General features: G+C 44.3%; 1 protein-coding gene and 1 long non-coding RNA gene across 4 annotated transcripts in view; one reads left to right on the top strand and one right to left on the bottom strand.

Moving 5' to 3' along the window:
- LOC127581755 (transcription factor HIVEP3-like) overlaps positions 1–27,663 on the bottom strand; it is a 414,925-nt gene that overhangs the window by 255,312 nt on the left and 131,950 nt on the right. For all 3 annotated transcript variants that reach the window (XM_052036442.1, XM_052036447.1, XM_052036443.1), the window contains exon 2: positions 7,412–7,527. The gene's annotated coding sequence lies outside the window, so the exon portion shown is untranslated. The remainder of the gene's footprint in view (positions 1–7,411; positions 7,528–27,663) is intronic.
- On the top strand, positions 24–17,927 carry LOC127581756 (uncharacterized). Its single transcript, XR_007958007.1, has 3 exons — positions 24–125; positions 2,181–2,261; positions 17,901–17,927. It is a non-coding gene; the product is annotated as an uncharacterized LOC127581756 (long non-coding RNA).

Genomic DNA, 27,663 nt, shown 5'->3' with positions numbered 1-27,663 from the left:
CCATGCAGAGAGAAACTACTTCCTTCGGAACAGAGGGCAATTTTTAAAATTCAAGGGCGATGTCGGAAAACACTTCCTCACAGAAAGTGGAAACCTGGAACTGTCTTCCCTAAAGTGCTGTTAAGGTGGGTTATCGTTAAAAGGTTCAAACCCAAAATAAATAGATGTTGGTTGAGCAAGGTTTTTAAGGGTGCTGTTGGGTGGGGGTATTAAAGGTTTTGGCTAAGTATATTAAGTATTTTGCTAAGATAAGGGTAGTAAAGGTTTCAAGTATGTCGGTGAGACACAGGTTTTGAGGGTTTTTGCTGGACATGGGTGTTAAGGATTTTGTCAGACAAAGACATTAAGGGCCGTACATCCAGGGTGAGTAGAGAGCCAAGGTCCAGCTCAGCCATCGATTCACATGGATGAACTTGAACTCATCCAAAATCTGCTTCCTATTCCCAGCTTGTGTGAGGTCACTTCCCCATTCTGGGACGTGCTCAATCGCCTATAATAGCTTCCGGCCTTGCAACACGCAAGTTTTAAAATTCTTGGCGTTAGTTTCAAATCCCTCTATTACCTCATCCCTTCCTACAGTTATAACCACCTCCAACTCCACAAATATTCCAGATTTTTTTTGTGCTCCTCCATTTCTGTCTTCTTGCACGCCTTTGATGTGAATCACTCCACCATCATTCCCTCAGCTGCTGAAGTCAACAGCTCAAGAATCCCTTCCCCAAACCTGTGTCTCTCCACTTCATTCTCCTCCTTTATTTCACTTCCTTAAACCTCGTTCGTTGATCATGCTTTTGGTTATCTGCCCAAATATCTCTTTATCAGTGAGCTGCTGACTTTGATTTGACATTGCTCCAGTGTAGGCCCCTGTTATATTTTACTACATTAAAGGCAGCTTGCAAATGCGAAAAATGAGACATAGATACAACAGAGTCATAAACTACAGAAACAATCACTTTGGCCTACCAAGTCCGCACTGACCAGCAACCATTCATCTGTGCTAAACCTACACTAATTTCATTTTATTCTCCTCACATTCCCAACATCTCCCTCCAGATTCTACCATTCACCTACACAGCAGGGGAAATTTACAATGGCTAATTCATCTACCAACTTGTGTGTTTTTGGAATGTGAGGAAGCTAGAGAATCTGGAGGAAAACCATGCAGCCATAAGGAAAAGTGTAGACTCCACACAGACAACACAGGAGATCTTGATTGAACTGGGTTATTGGATCCAAGAGGCAGCAGCCTTCCTGGCTATGCCACGGTGCATCCCCAGTCCAGTCTACGGAGTGATACCTACTAGAAACTGGTTGAGGCTTTTATTTACGGTAAAGGAAAGACTCTAGAGTGTGCTAAGGTGTTGATATGATAGAGGTAAATCAAGGGCTGTAAGTATCACAAATATGTCCTTTAAAGAATGCACAAGGAAGATTTTAATTCAAAGAGTGAGTGGAATGTAGGTTCCGTAGGTTGAGCGAGCTAGGGCTTTTCTCTTTGGAGAGAAGTAGGATGAGGGGTGACTTGATAGAGGTGTACAAGATGATGAGGCATAGACCGAGTGGACAGTCAGAAACTTTTTCCCAGGGCAACAATAGCTAACACGAGGGGGCATAATTTTAAGGTGATTGGAGGAGGATATAAGGGGGATGTCAGGGGTAGGTTTTTTACACAGAGAGTGGTGGGTGCATGGAATGCACTGCCTACAGAGGTTGTAGGGCAGACACATTAGGGATATTTAAGAGACTCTTAGACACATGGATGATAGAGAAATGGAGGGCTATGTGGAAGGGAAGGGTTGGATAGATCTTAGAGCAGGATAAAATGTCGGCACAACATTGTGACCGAAGGGCCTATACTGTGCTGTAGTTTTCTATGTTCTATGTTCTAACATTGTAGATGTCAGCATAGGGAGTAGTTGATAGATGCACTTAAGAGGAAATTAGAAACAGTTGATGAATAAAAGAATGGAAGGTCCCACTGAAGGCTTAAATGAAGATTGGTTGGAAGAGGCTGGTGTGGACCACAGCATTGATATGGCCAGTTTCTGGGGCTCAAGAGCTGAATGGCCCACTGCCATTCTTAGGGCCACCTCTTGGACCTCTCAGAGCCTTGTATGAGTAGAGGCAATAGGGGATGTCTCCCACTGCAACAACTACAGTGTCATGAACTCTCTCAACAGAATCAGGGAGAAGGGAGCTGCAGAGTCTGAAAGGTTCAGAGGGTGGCCAGTAGTACACCACAGATTGGACTGGAGAAAAGGGTAAGAAGAGATTTCTTACTTCTATAGACACCAAATCATGCTGGCATACAAGTCAGTGAGTGAATTTTATACACCATTGAGAGACCATTTCCATCAGGTGAGCTAGAATTGTGAGCAATGTGAGACTTTTCATCCAAGCATCGAAATGAAAGCAAAGCCTGTTCCTACTCCCTCCCAACTTCCACATTCACCTCTCTTAGTGCCAAAGTTCCTAACCCACCTTACATGCATTGCTGAGCAAAACTGAACACCAAGTCACATGAGGAGATATTAGGGAAAAGCTTGAACAAATATTGGTTTTAAAAAGCATCCTTATCAAAAAGCAAGAGGCAGAGGGGAAGTTGGTGGCTTCTAGTGGTGGAGTAATTAACTTCAGAAATGATCATGAAGTCATCTTTGGAGAAGTGGAGGTAACTCAAAGGGTTGTAAGACTGGAGGAAACTATTGAGAAAAGGAGGGCCAAGATCCCAGAGGAATCTGAAAAGAAGCAGGAGATTTTAAAATCAATGGAAATCTTAATCAGGAGCCAGTGGAGGTCAACAGTCACACGGGAGATAAATTAACAGGATTTGGTGTTAGTTTGGACATTGGCCCAGAATTTTGTTTGATCTCAGTTTTACAGAGAATGAAAGAAAGATGTAACCCAAAACTTATCAAGAGAGACAACTCTGGGGAACTGTTCCGTTGTCAGATTTCTATTAATACTTTCTGCCTTCTCAATTTGTGGTTCTTTTCAAAGTGGGAAGTTTTAGACAACTTTTGCAGCTGCCAGTATTTCACTTACATTATCTGTTGCGTCATAAAAGCTCTCAGAGATATGTAAGCATTGTGCCTACCTCCAAAGAATGCAGAAGTTCCACACAAAAGCATAAACAAAGTGTTCTTTGAAAGCACCCCTGAGGCTCAGATATAGACTGATACAAATTTAATTCCCAGTCTCTACCTAATAAGCTGATCTCAGCCATGATTGATGGTACCACAACTTTGGGGTTGAGGAAGAAAACATAATAGTCTGAGAGGAGGAGCAGGTTGCTCAGCCTGAACACCCAGTCTGGCATCCAGTGAGATTATCTGTATCCTTACCCCATCCATTTGAATTGGCCTCATATCCTTTTGATAATTTGTCTAGCAAATACCTCTTGATAACTTTTAAGTAACTATTTAAAATACTTTTAACTATCAAGAGATGTCTCAATAACTTTTTTTGGTTACATCTTTCTTTCATTCTCTGTGAAGCTGAGATCATACAAAATTCTGGATGCATGTCCGAACTAACACCAAGTCCTGTTAATCCATCTCCCGTGTGGTTGTCGACCTACGCTAGCTCCTAGTTAAGAATTACCTTGATTTTAAAATCTCCTACTTCTTTTCTGTATGCACTTCTCACTGCCTTGGTAAAGACCCCTCCCACCCCAGACATTCTCTCTTCTCCCCCTTCCTATCGGGCAGAAGATATGAAAGCCTGAAGGCACAGACCACCAGGCTCAAAGACAGCTTCTATCCCGCTGTTATAAGACTATTGAATCGACCTCCAGTACAATAAGATGGACTCTTGACCTCACAATCTATTTCGTTATGGCCTTGCACCTTATTTTTTTTTAATCAAAATAAACTTTATTCATAATAAAAGAAACTATATACAATAATAAAACTGTTCAAACCTTTACATTCGTGTATAGTTCAATTCTTAGTGTTACCTTTTTATATATAAAAAACACAGCACCGATGCCACACGTGTGGCTCCCTGGGGTGATACCCCAATCCCATATTTACTACATTTGAGCGGCTTCCTCGCCTGACCCCGCCCCTCCTTCTCCTGTGGCAGAAGAACCCTAAACTGTCGTCCTTCCCCACCGAGCCCTCGCGCTGGCTGCACCCAGCTTCAGTGCGTCCCTCGGCACGTACTCCTGCAGCCTGGAATGTGTCAGTCGGCAGCATTCCCCTACAGACATCTCGCACTGCTGGGAGACCAACAATTTTTGGGCAGACCAAAGGGCATCTTTCACCGAGTTGATGACCTTCCAGCAGCAGTTGATGTCCGTCTCTGTGTGTGTCCCCAGGAACAGCCCGTAGATCAGAGAATCCTCTGTTACGCTGCTGCTGGGGATGAAACGTGACAAGGACCCCTGCATCTTTCGCCACACCCTCCTCGCAAACCCACAGCCCGCAAAGAGGTGGGCGACCGTCTCGTCCCCGGCACAGTCCTCCCGGGGGCAGCGCGCGCTGGGGGTGATGCCCCAACCGTGCAGGACGGATCTTACTGGGAGGGCCCCTCTCACCGCCAGCCAAGCGAGGTCTCAGTGCTTGTTGGTGAGTTCTGGCGATGAGGCATTCTGTCAGATGGTCTGGACAGTCTGCTCAGGGAACCACCCCACGGTTGTCTGCCTGCACTACACTTTCTCTGTAACTGTAACACTTTATTCTACATTCTGCTATTGTTACCGCTTGTACTACCTCAATGCACTGTTGTAATGAAATGACCTGTATGGATGGCATGCAAAACAAAGTTTTTCACTGTACCTCGGTACATGTGACAATAATAAACCAATACCAATCTATCAAGCTGATGTTTGAAACCACTGAGTTCCCATCGAATTTTTTTTTGTGGGAGAGGGTTTAATACTGCCACCATCGGGATTACACATATGGTATAGAAGCAGGCCATTCAGCCCAGCCTTGGGCTTCCTCCTGACCAACCCCATCCAACTCGATCAGGAGAAATTCCCTTAAATGGTACTCACACCAATCACTCACTGTGATTATGAGATCCACCATTTTCTATGTATCGAACTTCCTCCTGAATTCTTTATTGGATGTCTTAGTAACTCTATTATATCGCTGGACTTTGTTCTGCTCTTGGCCACAAGTGGAAATTCTCTCTTTGATCCTCCCTCAGCCACCACTTTTCAAGAAGAGACCTTATCCCAACTGGCAGAACTTCACACATGCTGCACCCTCGCAAATGACTTTAATGTCAGAGAGCTACAGAGTCATACAACGTAGAAACAGATCCTTCAGCCTACCACGTCCATGCCAACAATCAAGGACAAGTACTCATCCAAGTTTACCAGCACTTGGTCTATGGTATTCCATGCCTTGGCAATTCAAGTGCTTGACTTTCTTTCTAATCTTTTCTCCAGCTATGGGTCATTACTTTCCAATTCTATCCTTCTAGGGATAAGACCTGTTGCTCAGTATGTTGTTTTATGGGCTTATTAACCTATGACACTACTTCTAGTGATTTGTGTCCTGTACTTTCACATCACTTTGCTCCACAACCTAGCTCAAATTTTTTGTTCTTGAGTGACATTTGCGACATTTCTTATTCATTTTGCCACCATGTATTAATATATGGTCTTCCATGTTGGGATTTAAGAAGCAATTAGATGCCAACTATCCCTGCAATTTGAAGACATGAGCAAATTGAGAGGGTCAAAACAATTAATGTATACCACGACCAATAGCATTCTTGACCAATGTACGTGCATGGGAAATCATGTCTCAAAAATTTGACCGAGTTCTTTGAAGAGGCGACCAAGAGGATTGACAAGGGCAGGGCGGTAGATGTTGTTTACATGGACTTTAGCTAGGCCTTTGACAAGGTCCAACCTGGGAGACTGGTCCAAAAGGTTAGAACATATGGGATCCAGAGTGAGCTAGCCAATTGGATACAAATCTGGCTTAGTGGAAGGAGTCAGAGGGTGGTAATGGAGAGTCATTATTCAGATTGGAGGCCTGTGACCAGTGGTGTACCACAGATATTGGTGCTGGGTCTCCTGTTGTTTGTCGTATATGTTAACAATTTGTATGAGAATGTAGATGGCATGATGATCATGTTTGCAGATGACACCAAAATTGGTGGTACAGTGGACAGTAACAAAGGTTTCCAAGGTTACAAAAGGATATAGATCAACTAGGAAAGTGGGCAAGGGAATGGCAGATGGTATTTAACTCAGACAAGTACAAATTGATACATTTTGGGAAGTGAAACCAGGGCAGGACATACACAGCGAATGGCAGGGCCCTGGGCAGTGTTGTTGAACAGAGAAACCTGGGGTTACAAACACATAGATCCCTGAATGTAGCAACACAGGTAGACAGGGTGGTGAGGAAAGCCTATGGCCTGCCTGCCTTCACTGGCCGAGGCACTGAGTATAAGATTTGGGATGTCATGTTCCAGTTGTACAAAACGTTGGTCAGGTCACACTTGGAGTATTACGTGCAATTCTGGTCGCCACACTTTGGGAAGGATATGACAAGCTAGAGAGAGTGCAGAAAAGATTCACAAGAATGTTGCCTTTATTGGAGGGCCTGAGTTACAAGGAGAGATTGGATAGGCTGGGTCTGTTTTCTCTGGAGCAAAGGAGGCTGAGGGGTGACAATGATAGATGAATAAAAAATTATGAAAGGCATAAATAGGATAGATAACCAGTGTCAACTTCCCATGGAAGGGGTCTCTAAAACTAGAAGGTATTGGTTTAAGGTGAGAGGGAGGAGATTTAAAGGGGATCTGAGGGGTAAATTTTCACACAAAAGTAGTTGGTTTCTGGAATGAGCTGCAAGACGAGGTGGTGGAGGCAGGAAAAGTAACGTTTAAGAGGCATCTGAGCAGGCATTTGAATGAGCAGGACATAGAGGCATATGGAATTAATGCCAGTGTGGGATTCGAAAAGATTGGCATGATGGTCAGCATGTTTGTGGTGGGCTGAAGGGCCTGTTTCTATGCTCAACTCTGACTCTGACTTTATAGGACCACCTACCACAATGAATACCTGTCCTTTACCTCCTACTCGCTGGCTTCTGTATTACAGCCAGACAGCTGTCCATTCTGCAACTAGTGCCCTCACTCTGTATGCCTGATCAAAGCCCTTCTGAAAATCTAGATATATTGTACCGATTACATCGCCCTTATCTGCTGTCTCTTTTACTTTTTCAAAGAATTCAGTGAGGTTTGTAGGAAGACATTTTCTTTTGAAATCCGGGCCGACTGTGAATTGTTAAATTTATGTGTTCCAGAGGGTTTTTATAGTTGTAGCAGATTTGCATTATCATCATATTCTAGGAGTTTACTCAATGTGGTGCACTAGCTCATGAGGTCGATGGCAGCCCAACATTAACACACGTACAATCTGTAAATAATAGTGTTTTACTTGTTGTAGGAAGTGGTGATCCTTTGGGGTGGATGTCACAGCAATAAGCAATCACTTGTGCCTCAGGTCATTCCTCTTAAAATTCACGACTTGCACTGAGTGAGCCCTGGTGAGATCTGCAACAAAAGAAATCTGTTTTAATACTTAAGACCAAATACCTTTTACATTGGTTAAAAGGGCAATTCAGCAGTGAGACAGCATTAAAATGCAGCTGTTTGGAACATCCATGTGACTTAACAACACTAGGCTTGTACACAACAACCTCATGCATAGAATTGTAGAATTTCAAGCTCAGAGACACTTTATTTCTCCTCTCATGTCAACTGACTCTGATCCCATTTTCTTGACTTTTTCTGCAATACAATGCATAATGTATTTTACCAGATAATGTTCCGATTCTTTTTTTAAATGGTGGTATAATTTATGGACTGAAATCCATCTCAGTCATGGAAAGCAGCCAGCATAGTCAAGGACCTTCCCACCCCGGTCATTCTCTCTTCTCCCCCTCTCCCATCGGGTAGAAGATACAAAAGCCTGAAAGCAAGTACCACCAGACTCAAGGACAGCTTCTATCCCACTCTTGAACAAACCTGTCAAATGCTAAAAGATGAACCCTTGATCTTCCAATCTACCTTGTCATGGCCCTTGCATTTTATCTGTTTACCTGCACTGCAGTTTCTCTGTAACTGTAACTTTATTCTCCTTACTGTTTTCTTTTTACTACCTCAATGTAATTTTGTATGGCATAATCTGTCTGGATGGCATGCAGAACAAAAGCTTTTCACTGTATCTCAGTACATGTGACAATAATAAATCAGTACCAATACAAACACACACCATCTCGCATCCACTGAGATCCGGGCAGAACAGGAGACAGAGGAACCCCTGAACATAGCCATGCATGGCAGCCAGAAAGTTGGTGACTGACTGGTAAGAGGGCAGAGTTGGAACAAGAGTGGTTGACAAATTGTTCCATGTCTCAAAGGGTGTTAAACTAGCATTGCATGGGGAGCCAGCTATAGTCTAGTGCATGAACCCCCTGCAATAATATTTGATTGAGCTCAAGGGACAAACCCGATAGAATCAGCTCTGCATGTCCAAACATACTCAGAGATGCTCCCCTCCGCCAGCTGCCAGTGTGGGGCTCAGGTTGGTCATGGATTGTGGGTTGCAGGAGGAAAGGTTTGCTTGGGTACAAGATTATAACACGGATTGAACTGACCTGAATCTGACCAATCCGAATCCAACCCAAGCCTGAGGATTTATAGTTTTATTGACACCTGACGTTTTCAGGTCCCGACAGGCTCAGATCTGGTTGAGGAGAGTTGCATGGAGGGTCAGGCAGAAGGGTAATAAGAGGAGTGGAGAGTGGGATGAGGAATGGTACCTCAGAGTCGGGCAGTTGCTGTGAGACGGAAGAGGTCTTGATCACTGCTTTTGGAGGATTCGGGGAGGGGTAGGGTTGCTCCAAGACATCTGCACTGAGTGGGAGTGAGGGGGAAGGAACAATCCAAACAGGACCTGCCTGAGGAAGACCTGTGAGCCAGACTCCCATGGCCAAAGACCAAGCCATGGTGCCCCCCTTTAAATTAAGCTGAAAGAGGCCTTCCCTGGCCTGTGGCACAAGTAGCCTGACTATTCATGGGCCACACAACCACAGATAAACATTGTGCCAAGTGACTTAAGCTCATGTGTTGCACTGTCAACACCACTGCTCGTTTCCTGACACTTCCAAGTGAAATGTTTCATTCACACAGAGTACCCAAAAATAAATTTGGATACTGGAGAAACTTCCATGCCATTGCCTATCCAAATACAGGAACAACTCAGAGATGGATGGAAATCAGGACAAAACAGAGAAAACTCAGGAGGCACACGAGGCTACAGTTGCCAGAATCTGGAGCAACAAACAATCTGCTGGAGGAACTCAGCAGGTTGAGTAGCATCTGTAATGGGAAAGGAATAGTCGATGTTTTGGGAGGAAACCCTGCATCAGGACTAAAAATGAGGAAATTGTTAGACCAAACCCGAGATCGATACAGTTAATCTTTGACCATCCTGATAACTCAAAGGTGCAATGCTAAAAAAGTTGCCATATCCACAAATACATAGAACATTACAGCACAGAACAGGCCCTTCGGCCCACAATGTTGTGCCGACATCTTATCCTACTCTAGGATCTATTTAACCCTTCCCTTCCACATAGCCCCCCATTTCTCTATCATTCATGTGTCTATCTGAGAGTCTCTTAAGTGTCCCTAACGTATCTGCCCCCACAACCTCTGCAGGCAGTGCGTTCCATGCACCCACCACTCTCTGTGTAAAAACTTACCCTTGACATCCCCCTTATATCTTCCTCCAATCACCTTAAAATTATGTCCCCTCATGTTAGCCATTGTCGCCCTGGGAAAAAGTCTCTGACTGTCCACTCGATCTATGCCTCTTATCATCTTGTACACCTCTATCAAGTCACCTCTTATCCTCCTTCTCTCCAAAGAGAAAAGCCTTAGCTCACTCAACCTATCCTCATAAGACATGCTCTCCAATCCAGGCAGCATCCTGGTAAACCTCTGCTGCACCCTTTCTAAAGCTTCCACATCCTTCCTATAAGGAGGCAACTGGACCTGAACACAATACTCCAAGTGTGGTCTAAACAGAATCCTATAGAGCTGCAAAATTATCTTGCTGGTCTTGAACTCAATACCCCGACTAATGAAGGCCACCACACCATACGCCTTCTTAACAACCCTATCAACCTGCGTGGCAACCTTGAGGGATCTGAGGACGTTTTTGTAAATACCTTTACAAAAACACAGCAAATTTTTGAGTAGTCTACGTCCTGCCATAGGATCATACATTACTAAACATGAGTTGCATAAAATCTCCTCCGGGATTTTGGAGGAAAATAGATATTCTACAATCACAATGTGTACCTTTTCTGACAGCTTCAGCAGATTCTAGGATTGTCCAAGAGAGGTGGCAACTTTAAGGTAGTGAGAGATTTGTGAAGGAAAATAACTTCAAGATGGAAAGAAGGTCAACTTCTTTGTGAATGGTATCCCACAGGTGCTAGCCATGACTCTTGATAGCTCCCACCCGCCCCCAATCAAAGAGCTGTGGGCTCATGTCCCTCCAGGAATGGGAGGCACAAATTCCAGGCTGTCTCCCCAAGAACCAGGACTGAGGAATGTTGTACCTTTGGAGCTGCTGTCTTTCAGATTAGATTCGTTGCAGAGCAGAAATAAAAGTAAAAGAAGAGCAGGATACTTCTCCTGATGTCCTTTTTCCTGTATCGTTTCAGACAGTATCACTGGTATCACACTGCTGCACATGGGATCCTGCTGTGCAATAACTGGCAGCTACTTTACTCACATTACAACAGGACTAAACAGTGAACATCTTTCAAATGCTGTGGGACATCCAGAGGTCGTGAATTTTTCTATCTATCCTGAGTCTCCAGGTTGTCGAAGATGAAGAGGAGAAAACACATACAACAGATCTTTTGTTTTAAACTCAGGGATTATGCTACATTAAATATTTTGAACACAAGATGGAAACGGCATTTACCAGTAGCTGTATTATTTCAAATGCAGAAATTTAGCATTTGAGCTATTGGGAAGACCTGGCCTAAAACAGCAATCTAACTGTTCGCGTTAGTAAATATTAACTTGTGCAATGCCCTTGTGTACCTTGGCAGCCTTCCCTGGTTCCTGTGCTTTGATTCCTCAGTTCTGCACCAACCCTTTTCCCTGCACTTATTGAAGATTAAATTGAAATGACAGAACAAGTGCAATGAACTCTTACTGGGGAGGAAACTGTGGAGCCACACCGTTGGTGATTCCCAATGTTACCTGCATATGCAGTTTTCAGACACATCGATGACTACTTGGGGGAAATATAGACACTGCTGGAAGAAAGTTTGACAAAGTTTCTTCACTCGAACTGTTGGCCAGTTCTTTGCATTTTTACAGACGCTGATGTTGCTGTTGGCCTTCCTCGGGCCTGAGCACCCAACTGGACATCCGTCCATGAGGCAGACAGTTTGCAGCCTCGAAGTGCAGCGCTCAGTGTTTACTGACAAGCTGCCAAGCTCCCGACTGAGTCCAGCAGACGGGGCCTCCGGCAGAGTCCAGGCTGCTCGTTCATCATCGGTGTGTGGGAGAGCTCGTGTGACTGGCCGCTGTGTGAGCTCGTGATATCTGATACATGGTTGCCCCCAGGTGATTAACGGGGAACCTTTGGAGATGGTTCTCAGCTGCGTCCACACAGCTCAGCACATCACGGAAAACAGCCTCCCTTCCGTGGATCTGTCTACATTTCTCGTTGCCTCGGTAAAGCAGCCAACATAATCATAGACCCCCTCCCATCCCAGACATTCACTCTTCTCCCCCCTCCCATCAGGCAGAAGATACAAAAGACTGAAAGCACGTACCACCAGGCTCAAGGACAGCTTCTATCTCGCTGTTATAAGACTATTGAACTGCCCCCTAGTATGATAAGATGGACTTTTGACCTCACAATCTACCTCATCGTGGCCTTGCACCTTATTGACTGCCTGCATTGCACTTTCTTTAGAACTTTATTCTGCATTCTGTTATTGTTTTCCCTTGTACTGCCTCAATGCACTGATGTGATGAAATGATCTGTATGGATGGCGTGCAAAACTAAGTTTTTCATCGTAGCCCGGTACATGTGACAATAATAAACCAATTTACCAATTTACTTTTTTTTTCAGGTGAGCAAAGGGTCTCATCAGACCCCTCCTCAAATAAGGACTACAACTGAGAAATGTCATCAAGGTTTTCCATGTCAACCAGCTGGGAGGAAGGAGAGGTTTTCCTTTTGTTTGAAATGTATAAAAGTCCACCTCAGTATTGGAGCCAGGCTCAACACCACACTCTTTCTCTGACAATACCTTTGGGCCCAGGTGACCCAACAGACCCACCTCCCATTGCAAATCTCCCACACTCCCTGCAGACTCCACCCCCTCACCCCGCCCCACCTCCCCTACCAAGTCCGAGACGAAGCCAATGACCCTGTTCCTTCCCAGAGTCCCAACCATTCAGAAGCCTCAAAGTCTGGATCACAAAGGGGTGGGTTACCCACTGACACCTTGGCCAGGAAGTCAAGCTTCCAGTGAGAGACCGACTGGGAATCTGATTGGCCAACAAGTAGAAGGTCAAAAGGTTGGCAGTTCAGGCCAAGTCGAGTTGATTGTCATATGCACAAGTACGGTGAGGTACAGGTACAAAAGAAACCTTGCTTGCAGCAGTATCACAGGAACCTAGATTCATACATCACACACAGAACATAAACTATACAGGACAGTGAAGAGACAAAAAAGGAAAGATATGCAAAACTCCACCAATCAGTGCAATTGATGCACAAAACTCCATCAATGAGTGCACCTTCTGACCAGAACTGAAGTGAAGGGAAGTTCTCACTTAACTGCCCAAATGCAGATCAGATGGTCCCGCCTTCTACATTTTCCGTGTTGTAATACTGCTCTGGGGTTGCTGCAGCTGCAGCATTTACCCCACAAGTTTTGCAACAGCCAAATTTTTACATTCACTTCCATTCATCTCTACCGAGGCTCAGATGGTAGCATGGTTGCATCAGAGTTAGAAGGTTATGGGTTCATATCCCACCACACATACTGGAGCCAAGTTGGGAGTGCAGTATGTGGTGCTGCCTTTCATTTGGGGCCTCAGATTCCCACTCACATCGACATAAAGAATGCTAAGACATTATCTAGATGAAAATCTGATGAGTTTGGCATGGTAGCTGACCAATGTAAGCTGCCTTATGTTCTTTTGTTCACCATTTATCCCTCAAACATCATCACTAACAAACTGATGATGTGATAAGAATCACATTACTGATTTTGGCAGCTTGCAGTGTCAGATTTCTTACATTATTCAGCAGTTACCTTTCAGAAATTCATTGGGTTGTAAAATACTTTGGCCTTGGCTCAGATAGACATCTTGGTTGGCGTGGACGAGTTGGGTCGAAGGGTCTGTTTCCATGCTGTACGACTCCAATGACTTATGAAGGGTGCTAATATAAACGTAAGTTCTTTCTTTCTATAACAAAGGATTCCCTGAGCTTTAGGGTTCTACCTACCCTCTGAAACACCACATCCAGTATACTTTCTCAGCATCTTTTCCTGAAACAAAATTAACATTTGTTGCACCAAATTTGTTCTTCCCTGGGACTTCAAAGCATCTCTTCAGTCCTCTTGTTCTCCCGCAAATAGCATTGTGATAATGACCAGACTATCTATTTTACAGTGCTGATTGAGGCACATTTATTGGCCAGGTCTAAGGGCCACCCATATTGGTCTTCTTCAAAATACAGTCATGGAATTTTTTTACATTTGCCTATAAGGGTAGATCTGTTTCCCTTGGAAGTGTGGTCAGTAACAAGGGACCGTGGACTTATTCATCGTGAGGAGGGAAGATTAAAAGGAAAAAATGTACACTCAAAGAGGAGGGGGGGGGGGCCTGGAAATCTCTGAAAGGGTGGTGGAAGCAGAAACCCGCAACACATTTAAAAGACGGAACTTGAATAAGCATTTAAAGAGTTGTAACTATGGCAGTGCAGGCTATGAAGAGGGTGCAGAGAGGTTTTAAGGGGACATGGGCAAGCTAAGTGAATGGGCAAGGACACGGCAGATGGAACATAAAGTGGAAGAATCAGAGATCATCCATTAGTAGAAGAAATAGAAAGGTGAAGTATTTTTTAAATGGCGAGAGACTGTACACAGATCAATGAAAATCATTTTGCAGGTACATTGTGCAATTAGATGTACATTATCATGGTATATTGCCTTGATTGCAAGTGGATTTGAGTAGAAAAGGAGAGATATTTTGATATAATTACATAAAGCCCTGGTGAGACAGCAATTGGAAGATTGTGTACAGGTTTGCTCTCCTACCTAAGGAATTATATACTTGACAGAGGGAGTGCAGCAAAGGTTCACCAGATTGATTCCTAGGATGGGGACTTTGCCATACAAGGAGAGATTAAGCAGACTGTGCAAGTTTCGGAGAATAAGGGATGATCTTATTGAAATGTACAAGATTTTTTAAGAGCCCTGACAGATTCAGAGTTGATCTTTCCCCTGCCTGGGGTGTTGGAAATCATTAAATAAGGGGCCAGCAATTCAGGAGAGATGAGAAGAAATATCTCTCCCAGGGGTGAAGGATGGTTTTGGAATTCTCTACCCAGGGAGGTGGTGGAGGCTTGCTTGCTGACTATTTCCAAAACAGAAGTTGATAGATTTTCAGGTATAAAGAGAACCTAGGGATATGGAATTTGCAGAAGAAAGTGGCACTGAAACAAAAGATCAGTCATGATTTGATTGGCAAATGTACTGACTGATTAGTCTGATTGAATCTCCTGTCTGAAAGACAGCAACGAATATAAAACCTATCATGTTCTGGAATTATTTTGGTTTTATCGCTGCTACTAGCAGGAAGTAACTTTATCAAAGCAACAGCCTTCCCTGAAAACAACCACAAAGATACAAAGAATTACCGACAGTTCACAGAACTAGAGACAGACCATCAGTTTAACCAGTGCATTTCAAAGTTTATGGTCCCCAGTAGCCTCCTTCCACCGCGCATCATCTCATCATGTCAACTTTTCTTTCTAATGAACCCAGCTTCTCTTTATCTCAGCTATGCCAAACTCTCAACACCTTCTCCACAAACAAAAATAGTGCTGATGCTGGAAATCATAGAATCTTTGCAGTTCCTAAGAAGGCCATTTAGCCCATCAAGTGAATGCCAGCTCTTAGTAAAACAATCCCATCAGTTCCATTTAGCAAATTATTTTTCCCTCAAGTGCCTATCCAATTCTTTTCTGAAGGCCCTGTTCAATTCAGATTTGTGATAGCAGTATTTTCCAGATTACAACTAGGAGACACAAGAGACTGCAGATGCTGGAAGCTGAAGCAACAGACAATCTGCTGGAGGAGCTCAGCAGGCCGAGCAACATCTGTGGGGGAAAAAGGAATTGTCGACATTACAGGTCCAAATTCTGCATCAAGACTGAGATGGATGCCATCCCTTTGACTCAATTTCTCCATCTCCACTGTTTCTGGTCTCAAGATAAGGCCTCTTGCTCTAGAGCTTCTGAAATGTCCTCTTCCTTCCAGAAGTGTAGCTTCCCCTCTGCCATAGTCGATGGAGCCCTCACAAGCCTTTCCTGAGTTTTCCACACGTCGGCTCTCACCCATACATCACTGTCCACAGACAGAACAGAGTTCCCTTCATCCTCATCTTTCACCTCACCAGCCTCCACATCCAATACATCATCCTTCCACCAGCTTCCAAGGTGATCCCACCACCAGTGTCATCTTCCCTTCTTGTTCCCATTCTGCTTTCCGCAGGGACCACCCGCTTCATGACTCCCTGGTCTGCTCAGCCCTCCCCATCCTACCCTACTCTACCCAATCCCCTGGCACTTTCCCCTGCCACAGTAGGAGGTGCAACATCTGTCTCTTCACCTCCTCCTTTACCACTATCCAGGGACCTAAACAGCCCTTCCAGAGGAAGAAGTGATTCACCTGCACCTCTTCCAACCTGGTCTGCTGCATTTAGTACTCCTGATGTGGCCTCCTCTACATTGGAGAAAACAAGCATAGACTAGGTGACCATTTTGCAGAGCGCCTGTGCTCTGCCCATAATAGTCACCTTGAGCTTCTAGTTGCATGCCCCTCCTTCCTACTCCCACACCAACCTCTCTAGTCCTTGGCCTTCTCCATTGCTATATAAAGGCCAAATGCAAATCGGAAGAACAACATGTTATATTCTGCTTGGGTAGCAACCCAATGGTATGAACATTAAATTTTCCAACTGCAGGTAACCCTAACCCCTGGTGTTCTCCTCTCACACACACACCCACCCACCTTGATTTCTTCTCCCCTTCTTCACCTCCCATTCCCCACACCCCAAACCTCATTCCATCTCCCCATCGTTCCCTCCCAATTTGGTTCCACCTATTACCCTCTAGCCCTGGCCCCACCTCCCTTGTACAGCTACGTACTGGCAATCTTTCCTCTTCCCCCTCAGTCCTGATATGGGGTCTCGTCCTGAAAGCTCGACTTGCGCTTTTTGCCTCCACGGATGCCGCTTGACCTACTGAGTTCTTCCAGGGCTCTGTTTTTCATTCCATATTCCAGCATCTGCAATCTGCTTCATCTTCATTTATTCCCATGCTCCCTGTGAAATCTATAGGGACAAGTGAAGGTGGCAGGGTATAGACACAGCCTCACTGTTTCAACAGTCTTGTAAACACTGAAGTCACGTTCCATCTCTCAGGTAAAAATGTCCTCCCCAAGCATTCCTGCCAATCTATTCAAATATTTCCTGCCGCTAATTATATTTTTCACTCAGAACTGGGTGGAACATTGTGCCAAAGAGTTCAATCATTGGATGGTTTATTTATTTGTGTGAACCCTCCTGGCCCCATGCTTTAAATTAAACACAAAAGTGGCTCAAAAGGTTCAGTTCAATTGGTCCGTGTTCTGACGTGCAAGACCGAGGTTTTTCAAATCGGGATGGACCAGGCTCAGGGGGATCTGTGAGGGACCCCCCAGGGAATGCAGAGTCACAGATTTCAGTCTGTTCAATGCTTTTTCTTTATTCCTGATGATCACATTATTTTTGTTACTTTTTAACTCATAAAAGTTTTCAGCAATAAAACCACTGTCTTCCTTTGAGTAGCCCCAATTGGATTTTCAGAGGTTAACCTGGTGGGATTCTCAAGAACATGTCAATATTGACATGAGGAACCCCAGAAGACTTGTATAATTTGAGAAGATCCCAGGGAGTGTGTCAATATTTACAGGAGAGCCAGGGAGAAAAGACTGAGGAAATAGTTCTTCACAGTGCAAGGAATAAGAAGAGACTAAATGTACTGTTGGTGAACTGTGCGTCGTGGAGGTCTTTGGGAGTAGGGAAGGGAGAGGGCTTGTCACAAAGGATAAGCAAGAATTGCAGGGCGTGAGCAGCGTTTGGCAGCAGAGAGGCACGAAGGGTTGGAAGAGCAGAGTCAGAGGGTAGGGCAGAAGGAGAAGGTCAGCAGCAGGGTCAAGTTGGGCCATGAAGGAATTCGACGGCAGTTACAAGTATTTTGTGTTGATCACTCAGAAGACACAAAGCCCGTGAGGTGAATGAGAGTCAGTGATTTAAATAAATCAAAGTCTCTGGTTGGAAGTGAATATAGCAAGTAGCTGAGAAGGTCAAAGTGATTACTGGTCTGTTAGGTTGATTGTTTGCAAGAGGTATAATTTCGGGATGTTGTACAATCTGAGACTGCATATTGCAGCATGCATTGGGGGAACAGGTAATCTTTAATCCTGTGGAACCCACAGACATTCTGCACTACAGATCTCCTCAGGTCACACTTGATTCTATTATAACTAAGAGTGATTGATTTTTATGACAATAGCTGCATTAATGGTGTGTTGTGTGCCCACCAGGATGGCAGAAGACAAACTAGTTTGATCTTTGTGCAATCAGCAAGTCCATGTTTCTGACAGAAGAGGTAAGCGTCAGTCTCATCACCTGACAAGTAGATTCAAGATGTAACAAGAGGAATAATGAGGAACTTGGATAAGATAAGGGAGCCAACATGCCACTTAGGGAACTGAAGGCAAAATTCCAGATTATGAAGAAAGAAAACCTCTTCAGTCCCTATGACTCCTGACAAACTGAACAAGGTAACTTGATCCTGTGAGCATGTGTCACTCAGAATACTGGAATACTCAGCAGGAAAGGCAGTGTCTATGGAGAGAGAGAAAAACAGATTCAATGTCTTAGTTCAATGACTTTACAACAAAGCTGAGAAAAGTTAGAAATCAAACATCTTTTAAATTGCGGAGAAGAGGAAGAGATAGAGATAACAAGAGGGGTGTTCGTAATAGGATGGAGACCAAAGAGACTGAAGGTTATATGTAGTGGTGGTGCTGGCTGGGAGAGGGTGGTGAAGGTTTCTTAATCTGAGTTAGCCTGCGGCCATATCTGCACCTTGTTGTCCCCACCCCTCCCTGATCTACAATTTAAAATGTTTGATTTCTCAGTTCAGATGAAAGGTCATCAACCTGAAGCATTATTCCTCTCCCCACAGATCCTGCCTGACGTGCTGAGTATTTTCAGCTTTCTCCGTTTTCACTTCAGAATCCAGCACCTACCATTTGTGCTTCTTACGGATCAAACACAAACTTCCCTCAATAAATCTATGCTGATTGTTCTTGAACTACCTCTGCCTCACTAAGTGTTGAATTACCATCCCTTAGAATGTTCTCCAACAACTTCCCCACCATTGATGCTTGGGCAGTAGTTACTTGTCTTTCCCTTTCTCCTTTTTTTGTAGAAAGCAGAAGAAAAACATGAATGGGCAATAGAATTTGTAACAAATGGCTTAGGTAATTTTTAAGAGGAAGCTACAGAAAAATGAAAGGGAAAGGAAGCTATAGAAAAAGGTTAAAGTATGTTAGTAAGGTCAAATGAAGAGGAGTGGGGAGAGACTTTGGAAGGAAAAATAGAAGCTCAGATTATTATTTAAATGGTGAGAGATTGCAGCATGCTGTTGTGCAGAGGGACGGGAGGGCTTGTGCATGAAGCGCAGAAGGTTGGTTTGCAGGTGCAACAGGTTATCAAGGCAGCAAATGGAATGTTGACCTTCATTGTTAAAGGGATTGAATTTAAGAGCAGGAAGGTTATGCTGCAACTGTACAGGGTACTGGTGAGGCCGCACCTGGAGTACTGCGTGCAGTTCTGGTCTCCTTACTTGAGGAAGAATATACTGGCTTTGGAGGCGATGCAGAGGAAGTTCACTATGTTGATTCCGGAGGTGAGGGGGTTAGCCTGTGAGGAGAGATTGAGTCGCCTGGGACTATACTCGCTGGAGTTCAGAAGAATGAGAGGGGATCTTATAGAAACATATAAAATTATGAAAGGGATAGAAAACATAGAGGCAGGAAAGTTGTTTCCATTGGTAGGTGAGACCAGGGGACATGGCCTCAAGATTCAGGGGAGTAGATTTAGGACGGAGATGAGGAGAAACTGCTTTTCCCAGAGAGTAGTGAATCTGTGGAATTCTCTGCTCAGGGAAGCAGTGGAGGCTATCTCATTAAATATATTTAAGACACAGTTAGACAGATTTTTGCATAGTAGGGGAATTAAAGGTTATGGGGAAAAGGCAGGTAGGTGGATCTGAGTCCACGGCCAGATCAGCCATGATCTTATTGAATGGCGCAGCAGGTTCAACGGGCCAGATGGCCTCCTCCTGCTCCTATTTGTTCTTATGAGACTCATATTGAACTACTACACCAACATAGGCCAGCAATGTTGAATGCTGTCTCTGCTGTGTGCTCGATCTGAGAACTCATAATCAGCCTTCATTGCAACAAAGAAAATGGAATATTGTAGAAGAACATGCTGAATAATATTTGTTCTATGATCCACAAATAGAGAGGCAAGAGAAAATTTTCCAGAGCTGTCATCAGTGAGACTTGCATTAAAACCCTTCAGCCTGACAGGAGAGCTGGCAACTTTAAGTTGCAAAACAGCGGTGTGATTGATGTAAGTTCAATAAAGCAGGTTCTTGCAAGGGCGATAAAGGAGCCACTGATTCCTTAAGTTACTTTTTTTTGTGTCATCTTCTGTCTGGTTTTGTGATATATGACATCCTTGCTGGGAGCATTCTCCCCCTTCTCCCTCTCTCCCACCCTTTGAAAAGAGACTGGAGAAACCAGTGACCTAAGCACGTACCGTCTCACACTCTCCGTGACTGTCTCTCAACCAATAATTTACTCTTTTTCTCCTTCTCAGCCAATCTATCTTTCATTCCCCTATTCACTGAAATTCTCTCTGCATTCAATCTGTCATACTCGTTCATTCAATAATTTTCCCTTTCTATCTGTGCCTTTCACTTATCCATTCAGTCTCTCTCTGTCTCTCCCCCACTGCCTAGCTATCATTCACTCACTCATTCACTCTCACATTCAATGTTTGTCTCTTCATGCTTCTTTCCCTCACTCTTCTCAGTCCAGTTCTCAAACACTGTGTCTCTCTGATTCAGTCTCTCTCTCTTTCACACACACTCTCTCTCTCATTATTTCCTGCCTTACACACATTCACACTGTCCTTCGCTGCTCGCTCTCCTTCCCTCTCTCTATTTATCTGCCTCCCACATATTCGCTCTCACCTGCCTCTCACTCCCCCATCATTCTCTCATCTCCGGGACTCCGTCTCTGCATCTCTCACTCTCTGTCTGATTCTCACTCACTTTGTCTGTCTGCCTCCATCTCTCACATCTCTTAAATCCTTTGACAGAGAGACTGGAAAAACCTGGACTCTGCATCTTTGACAGAAGGTTACACAAGATGATTACGTTAATAAAATAGACAAATTAACTGGCTCTTCATCACTGGCCAAGGCAAGGAACAGCACATCAGCTGAATTCTTTCACCTTTGCCAGCAAGTGACTGAATGCTGCAGAAAGTCTGTCTCCAATTTAATGCACTGAGATTAAAATTACTTCCAAGGAGCAAGCAGCAGGTTGAACAGACTTCTGGGTAAGGAATGGAGGCTGAGTCCCCAACGGAACAGGTCGGAGATGTACGGTTTGTGAAGCCTACTGTGGGCAAATTCCCCACAACACTTCAAAAATACATCATTGGCTAGAAAGGACAGAGTGAAGGATACCATTTAAATGTTCGTCTTTCATACTCCAATTCACCTGAACTCTAAGCCCCGGATCCTGACCTGCTATTCTACCCACCCCTTTCTTTTCCTTGCACTGGTTTCTTTGAAGGGGTTCCTCATCCAACTCTCCTCCACTCTGATCACACGTCAGACGTGGACTACACCCAGAGTTTGATATTCATCGGCAGATGTTGCTGAAATGGAATGCAGATTAACCCTTTAAAGGATCAAATGTTTCTGGAAAATACCTGGGACACATGAAATTCTGCAGATGATGGATGTATCTGGAGCAATGCCCAAAAAGTGCTGGAGGAACTCAGCGGGTCAGGCAGCATCCATGGAGGGAAATAAACAGTCGATGTTTCAGGCTCAGACCCTTCATCAGGACTGGAAAGGAAGAGGGCAGAAACCAGAATAAGTTGGTGGGGGGGGGGGGAGGGGGAGGAGTACACGTGATAGGTGAGTTCAGGTGAGCTTATTAGACCTCTCCTGCTTATTACATCTTCTCCCCCCCACCCACCTACCTTCCCCCCTCACCTGGACTCGCCTATCACCTGGCTGCTTGTGCTCCTCTCCCTACCTTCTTATTCTGGCTTCTGCCCTCTTTCTTTCCAGTCCTGATGAAGGGTCTCAGCCCGAAACGTCGACTGTTCATTTCCCTCCATGGATGCTGCCTGACCTGCTGAGTTCCTCCAGCACTTTTTGTGTATTGCTCCTGGAAAATTCCTGTATCTTCATATTTCAAGCTCTCATTCACTGCCGTGCTACATGTTAACAGCACTTCTACACTGTGTTCAGTTTTATCTTTCTCCAAGGCGCTCACTTAGATGGAAGATAGGGACAACTTGTAATTATGCTTTCATCCAATCTCCCCAGGCACTTAGGAACTTTAGCCTTAATCAGTTGATCTGCAGAGCTTCATCCCAAATTTAGCTCCCAGAATCACCTCGGCTTTGATGAGCAGCAGTCCATCTACTGCAAGTGCCTGAAGGTAACGTGGGAAGTCACTGGCAGTTAAAAATTTAACTCTGTTTGGAAACAGTCAACCAGGTCAATGGCACAAAGCTCACAAGCGTTTGATTTCTTTTCTTGTTCGTAAGAAGATGAGAGCTTGGAGCAGGAGTAGGCCATCTTGCCCCACAAGTCTGCTCCACCGTTCACCAAGATTGAGGCTGATTTTTTTTAACCTCAGCTCCATTTTACTGCATTATCCCCATATCCCTTGATTCCAATAATATCCAGAGTTTATCAGTCTCTTTTGTGAAGAAACAACGCCTTCTGGGATAGAGAATTTCAAGAATTTGCCAATCTCCAAGACATTTCTCCTCATCTCAATCTTTAATGGCCTGCCCCTCATTCTGAGACGGTGACCTGTGGCTTTAGGTTCCTCAGCCAGGGGAACCACACACCCTCCATCCACCCTGTCAAGCTTCTCAGAACAATATCCACTGGCAACCTCAATGTGTAAAGGCGGAGTGCTCAGATGTACAGATCGGCACCCCCAGCTCCTGAACACAGCTTCACAGCTGCCTTCATTATAAAACTTACAACTGCAGCTCTGCAACAAGTACAATGCTGCAAATACCAAGTAAGCCAGGCAGCATCTGTGGAGAGAAATACCAAAGGAAGTGGTTGAGGCAGGCACATGAACAACATTTAAACTACACTTGGACAGGTACCTGGGCAGGAAAGGTTTACAGAGATATGGGCCAAACACGGGCAAATGGGTCTAGCTTTGATGGGAATCTTGGTCGGCATGAACCAGTTGGGCTGAGGGGCCTGTTTCCGTGCTGTATGACTCTATAACTCTAAGCACAGTTAACACTGAAAGAGGTGCTTGTCCTTCTATTCAAACATCACCCTATAGTCACTCCCAGCTCAGTGAAGCCTTCTAGATTAGCCCTTAATGTGCAGATGATTTATCTTGTTCGTGGATCCATTGCTCACTCATTAGTGAATGTTGTGCACTGTTGCCTGATCACTGAAAGAACACTGACACATGTTGGCAGTGAGAAATCAATACTGGTTCGGGGCTCAGGATGTGGGGCTCTCTGGCAAGACTGGCATTTATTGCCCTGGGAAGTTCTTTATTTTGGCTCTGAGCAAGTTTCTAAACCACCTCAGGGCTGGGGGTTGGGGGTGGATTAGGAATCAAATAATGTTGATGTGTGTCTGGAAACCAGGTAAAGTCCTCTAAAAGGCTTGACTGAACCTTCGAAGGTTGTGGATTTGTGAGGGAAGCTGGGATGTGGCCTTTTCAACTTGTTGTCAGCCAGGGGCAATGTGATGTATTAGGTTGCTGTGTGATGGATCATGGGTGCTTAGATCAAGGACAGACTGTTCCTTCCATCGAGCATTGACAGCCTCTCTGCCCATGATAGGTTCGCCACTGTTCTTGCCTCTCTGTAATGGGGCCTCGATAAATTGGACCGCAGATGGCCTCGACAGTGAAGAAGAACCCATGCATGTCATGCTGCTGGTGAGTTGTGGATACTCCTGTGTTCCTTCCATCCACCAACTGTTCTTTAGGACTTGGGTTATGTGCTGGACCTCTGCGTTCCGATGCTGGTAGAATTGTTTCCTTTTCCTTGTGGAATGGTGGGGCCTCCAATCCAAGAATGGTTTACACTTGCAGTCGTGCTCATTCAGGAATGTGTTCAAAGCCACTGAAAAATTGCAATATCCCCACTGACTCCTGAGAACCTGACTGCTCAAAATAGAGGAGAACCATTCAGGATGGTATTGAGAATCTCAAGTACATGCATCAGGAGCACACATTAGCTGTGCATCTGCAGGAGAAGGAGCACACCACCTCACACACCACCCACTAACCACCTGCCCCAGGTGGTGGAAGAATCTGCACTTCCCACACTGCCTTCATCAGTCGCCTTACAGCTCAGAAAACCAGAGCGGAAGCAAGCCATTTACCTGCACTGCACTTTCCCTGTAACTGTAACACTTTATTCTGCACTCTGTTGTTGTTTTACCTTGTACTACCTCGATGCACTGTAGTGATGAATTGATTTGTATGAACGGTATGCAAGACAAGTTTTTCACTGTATCTCGGTACACGTGACAATAATAACCCAATTTACCATCCTCAATCCTGAGAAAATGTTTGGGAAGAATTATCCAACAGTTTGGGGTTAATCTCCCCGTCGACTGCAGTTTTATTTCCAAATCACTTTTAAAGGTATTTCAAATTCTCAAGCTGCTACATGGGATTTGAACTCAAGTTCTCTGCATTACTGGTCCAATAATGCAAGTGTCAAACTATCTACACAGGCTACAAAGCTCAATGGCAGCTACTGTTGAATGTTTACTTGTGCTGGGACTTTTTGGTTGAATATAATGTACGAGTCCAGCACTGTCTCTTTAGCTCAACCAGGCTTTGTCTATTTAGGTTTGGATCATAAACTCCTTCAAAAGGAAGCCATGAGCGGTTTGCAAAAGCTGTTGGGTGTTCTCCTTTTCTCAGCCTACACTTATGTTAACCCTGACACTATTAACAATGACCTGTCATTAAACATCACCTTTAACTGGGCACAACATCCAAAAGTGCATCACATAAGCAACCGTCAAGCAAAACCTGACTCCAAATATAGATGGAGGTATTCAGCCAGGTGATCACAGCTTTGGTCAGCAATTTGAGGGAACCTATTAATCGAGAGCAGAGGTTTACGGAGCCAATTGGAGAATGAAGGGCCGAGAAGGCTGACGGGGGTGTGATGAAAGTCAACGAGTGTACAAGAGGCCAGAATCGGAGAAGGGTGGTGCTCACAACTGGTGAAGGTTCAGGAGATTGGAATTTGGCAAGGCCATCACAGGATTTAAGAACAAGGACAAAACCTGGGTGGCAAAGTCGGCAAAAGACCCTCTCACACTGCATTTCAGTTGCAGCAAGGTGAAGTCAGATTTCTATAAACTGCTCAGACTTGCTTATACCATCTGTCCTATCTAATGTTTATGATGATCTGAATATATTAAATAGCTGGTTGTGGGAGCTTGCTGTGTGGAATAGGATGGTGCGTTATCTATATTGCAAGAGGGATAACACTTCAAAATTTAACTTCATTGGTTGCAAAGCATCTTGAGCACTGTGAGGTAATGAAATGGACCACATAAGCACAACTTATTTTCTTCCCTTTCTCTTCTGTAAGTGTCTCAGACCCACATTCAGAAACTAGCATAAACACATGCGTATAATTTGGTTGTGCTCACCTCTGCACATTCGGTCAGATAGAAGCCAATGAACTGAATGTGTGGGCAGCTGAAAAACATACATGTGTTCAGCACCTGTGACCAATGATCTTATGAACACGCACAGCGCGTTCGCTCCCAAATCTTCAAAACCCACTCCAATGTACAACACAGCAGTGTTAAAGAGGAGACACAAGAGACTGCAGATCCTGAGATCTGGAGCAAAAAACAAACTGCTGGAGGATCTCAGCAGGTCAGGTAGCACCTGTGAAGGCAGAGGGATAGTCAGCGTCTTGGATTGAGGCCCTGCCTCAAATGTTTTTCCTCTATTTGCAACATTAAAATATCCTGTTTAATTTTTAAAAGAAACAAATCTGCCACCTTATCCTGAGACAGACCTCCCTTGATACAATCTCCATATCAACACAAACATGTTGAACCAATTAAAATGTGGACCTGATTACATTCACATCACCTTGTGAGACAGACACCATACAAAGACCAAAGGGAGAGAGGCAGATGGTAAATCTAACATACAGAAAGATTTGTATTTACATAATGATCTGGGGCCATTTGTGATCTCTGGACACTCCAATGTGTTTTACAACCAATTTACAGCCTACTACTTTTGAAGTGCAGTCAGTGTTGTAATGAAATATGGTAGGGAATTTACACACAGCAAGCTCCCACAAACAGCAATAAAATGATGACTGGAAAATCTGTTTTAGTTATGTTAGCTTGGGGATAAATATTGACCCTATAATACCAAGAAGAACTCCCCTGTTCTTGTTTAAATAATTCCCTGGGAACATTTAGAAAGACATGCAAACACAAGCACAAGGGAAGGCTGTTTAACCCCTTGAGTCTGTTCCGCAATTAGATCGTGGCCGATCTGTACCTTAAATCCATTTACTCTCCTTTGATCCACAGGCTTCACTGAACAAAATCTATTTTAGCTTTGAAATCTTCAATGAACACAAGCCTCTTCCTCATTTTAGGGGTGTGAATTTGAATTTCCACTGTCTTTAGGAATGAGCCAGTCTTAAACATTAGGAAGCCGTCAGCGTGATGTACATTGATGCTGCTTTCCTGCACTCTGCTAAGCTGAGCAGTCTTATTTAAGATCCCAGAAGGTTTTACAGTAAACTGTTCTATATACTGCACAGTATTTAGCTACCAAACCAAAGCCCCTCACTGAAGCAAGTGGTCACATTCCTGTGGTTGCAAATACTAATTACTGGCAATAGTGAAATAACAACTAATTCTGCTGATCGTTCTGAGAGATTGAATTAGGCTGGTGAGTCTAAACTGTGAACCGACTGTAGACCAAGGCTAGTTTATGAGCCCAAGCTGTCTTCCCCATTAAGCACAGGCAGCTGACTTCCATTTGAAATTACTTGCTGGTTTGCACTGTTTGAATATTGTGGGCTTGGAGGTTTGGAAAGAGCTGTTGTTAGCACAATTGGTTCATTGATGGATAAACCCTAAATCAGAACATTGAGAACAGTTCGTATCAGCAGCTTGAGATTAATGAACGGATTGGAGAACATGCTTCAAAAACGTGGTCACTGAGGTTCTATAGCTGACCACCGAGCACCCAAGAAGACAAAACACCATGGGCGCTATTTTAATCAGGATACCTTCCTTTCCTATGACATCTTTGCTCAAGGCCTGAGGAGGAAATAAAGTCACTTGCTGTTCACAGTCCAGAGTAAACATGCTTGGGTTAACTTCACAAGACTCCCAGTGGTTACCAGATCATGACAGATTGGAGGAGGAGATGGCGCAGTGAGACCAGGTCAGTGAGACACAGGAAAGAGAAGGAGTGATATAAGTGGGACACAATGGGAACAGGCCCTACTGGCCTAATGATGAGGGGCCCAAATCTGGTCCAATTTCCACCACTGCTAGCCAGTAAGAGTGGTCAATCAATTTCCCATCGTGTTATAGAAAAGATAGCACTAGATATAAAGGAGCAGAAACAAAGACCTTGAACTTCCCCAAGTTACTGCATCACTATCTAAATCAGGCTCTGAATTAGACTCATATGGAGAATGAACAAGCTCAGTCTCACTGAGGTGAATGGCCCAATTTTGTGCTGTGGAGACATTTGGTCCCTGCCTCTCCGAGAGGCAGGGACCAAATGTCTCCATGAAAGAATGAAGCAGTTGGCCCAAATGGCCTCCATTATAAGTACCTGCCTACTATGCTTGCTCCTCATTTTAGAGGCATGGATTATGCAAGTTCCATAGCACTTACAGTAGCTTTGATAATAAGTTATTGGAATCTTAGAATCATAGAGTCATACAGTACAGAAACAGGCCCATTGGTCCA

The sequence above is a fragment of the Pristis pectinata genome, chromosome 22 (assembly GCF_009764475.1).
Source record: "Pristis pectinata isolate sPriPec2 chromosome 22, sPriPec2.1.pri, whole genome shotgun sequence".
Classification (NCBI taxonomy): Eukaryota; Metazoa; Chordata; class Chondrichthyes; order Rhinopristiformes; family Pristidae; genus Pristis; species Pristis pectinata.
The sequence above is the reverse complement of the archived record's forward strand: the minus strand, read 5'-3'. Positions and strand labels throughout refer to the sequence as shown.